General features: G+C 56.5%; 1 long non-coding RNA gene across 1 annotated transcript; it reads right to left on the bottom strand.

The window, feature by feature from the left end:
• Window positions 1-467: 467 nt before the first annotated feature.
• LOC123953510 lies at window positions 468-2,249 on the bottom strand. Its single transcript, XR_006820879.1, has 3 exons — window positions 1,911-2,249; window positions 1,669-1,741; window positions 468-671 (listed from the first exon to the last, which is right to left on the bottom strand). It is a non-coding gene; the product is annotated as an uncharacterized LOC123953510 (long non-coding RNA).
• Between the last annotated feature and the right edge of the window lie 241 nt (window positions 2,250-2,490).

The raw sequence follows: 2,490 nt of genomic DNA, 5'->3' as shown, positions 1-2,490 counted from the left end.
ATGAAGGGGTCAGCGGGGCTGTGTCCCTTCCCAAGACCCTGGCAAGAATCCCTCCCTGTTTCTTCCCATTTCGGGGGACTCCAGGTGTTCCTGGCTTGTGGCTGCATCACTCCCCTCCCTGCCTCAGTCTGCACTTGGCCTTCTCCCCTTCTGTATCCCGCTCTTCTCTTCTGTCTCATATAAGGACACTCGTGATGGCGCCGAGGCCCCACTTGGGTAATCTAGGATGATCTCATGTCAATATCCTTAACTTCATGACATCTACAAAAAATCCTTTTTCCAACTCAGGTCACATTCACAGTTTCCAGGGATGAGGATGTGGATGTATCTTTGCGGGGGGACACCATTCAACCCATGACAACCACCAGCATCCCCCGCCTTCTCCACCATCAGCAACATCGCCACCATTAATTAAGTATTAGTATGTACCAGGGTTAGTCCCAGGACTTTTCTTGGAGCACCTTTATTCCTTAAGACAACCCAGGGCTGGTTGTCCTGCCCCCCAGCTCCTGAACTTCTATTCGTGCAGATAATTCTACACAAGGATCAGAGTGGGGGTACTGAGCACTCGAAAGGAAGGCGAGGCTCCTGGGTCCTGGTCCAGGTTCCATCTTTAACCAGTGGCAGATCTCTGTCAAGTTTCTTCCCTCTCTGGGCCTCAGTTTGCCCACCTGTAAAATAGGGAAGCAGGAGTGGTTGGTCTGCATCATCTCCAAGGTCCTCCTTGCTCTGGATGACGCTGGGTGTCATCTGTCATCTCAGTCCTGTTCAAACACTGCCCAGGGCCAGGAACTCTCACATCAGCCAAACTCTGAACTGGTTGCCAGAGATGAGTTTTGCTTGGAAGGCCAGCCCAGGGGGAGGAGTGGAGAGCGGTGCTGCCTTCCCCTATCAAGGAGCTGGCAGCAAAGGACTGGGGAAGGACGCGGGGGGGGGGGGGGTACTCTCTTTTCTTGGAGCCTACGACTTTTGATTCATGCATTCAGGGAGGGCTCCAAAGCTGAGAGCTGGTGGATGCTGCGGACAGAGTGGAAGATAACTTTATGTTGCCGCCGCCCACCCAGACCCAGGGGCTTTAGTTGGGGACCAGATTGTCGCTTTAGACTCCAGAGAGCTGGAGAGGAGATCCGGGGCCTGGAAAATCCCCGTCTGATTATCTAAGGCCAAGAGACCAGGAGAGGCTACAGGGACCAAATCCCAAGCCTCCTGTCCTTGGAAGGGGGATAACAACTCAAAATAGGTTGCGGGTGGGGGTGGGGTGGGGGGGGCTCTGAAAATTAAGTTTCCAAAACCTGGTCTGTTCATTAGGAGTCATTGGTTTATACGTACAAACATCTTTTTAAAAATCCTTTTGATAATGTGAACTGCAGAGTCCCTTTTTTCCTCTGGCTTCTGTCTGGAGCAGCAATTGCCTTTCAGCTAATAATGTTCAAGAGTGGGGAGTTGAGTTAGGGACAGAATTGCAAACTTTAATTAGCAGGATGAGATTAGCATCCCAGCAGGGGCCTGGGGGTTGGGGGCATCCTTCAGGCCCATCAGATCCCTGTGGACTCACCTCCCACAAACCCCCCAGCTGAAGGCTCCGGTGGGGTAAGCAGGAGCCAGGCCAGCCGGAGCTTAGACCTGCCGAGTTAATCTTGCTTTGCTGGGCCTCCAGCTGAGCCTCACCCTGATCCAAGGCTCCCAGTCCAGCCACTGGCTCTCGTTCCCCAGCCTCTGCCGGCTTTGTCCCTGCGGGTGTCTAAGCAGAATAAAAAAACTGGCTGTGTAACCTTGGGGCGGTTGCTCACCCTCTCAGGGTACGGGAGTCTAAGTAGGGAGGCGGGGAGGTGTGTTGGAAGCCAAGCCCCAGCGCGGGTGGAGGACTACGACCCTCCTCCCTGCACACCCAGGGCTCACGCACCACCAACCTGCCCTTGCTCGGCTCAGGCAATGCTGAGAATTTTCTGGTCTTTATCTGGTTTAGTTTTAAGTGCTTCCAACGGCAGCCGAGCTGTTCCACCACAGTCCCCAGGAAATTGGTCCACGTAGGACGGAGCCTTCCCGAGAATGAAGTCATCTGTTCCTTTTTTAATTTTTTGTTGCCTTTCTCCTTCAGCACGAGTCCCCCGGCCTCTGCAGTCTCTCCGGGCGCGCACACGCGCCCCGCGGCGGGGCTCGGCCGGGCTGGCTGGGGGAAGAGGCGAGGGGCAGGACCCCCGCGGGGGCCGCGTCTGCCCGGGGGTCGCCCCCTCGCCGCCCCGCCCCCACCCCCCGCTCCCACCCGCGACTTCCCCGGGCCCGCCCGAAAGGTGAGCTCCCGGGAGGCCGCCCGCGCTCCGGCGCGGCCCGCTCGGCAAACAATAACAGTAAATAACGCTCCCTTGTCAACGTAATAAAAACGGAAACGGTTACAATGTTTTTTAATAAGCGTCCCCCATCAATCTGCCTCCCTCCGCCCTCCCTCCCGGGCCGCGGGCACCGGCGGAGAGGGGCGGGGAAGCAGGGGGA

Source organism: Meles meles, chromosome 11 (genome assembly GCF_922984935.1).
Source record: "Meles meles chromosome 11, mMelMel3.1 paternal haplotype, whole genome shotgun sequence".
Taxonomy (NCBI): Eukaryota; Metazoa; Chordata; class Mammalia; order Carnivora; family Mustelidae; genus Meles; species Meles meles.
The sequence above is the reverse complement of the archived record's forward strand: the minus strand, read 5'-3'. Positions and strand labels throughout refer to the sequence as shown.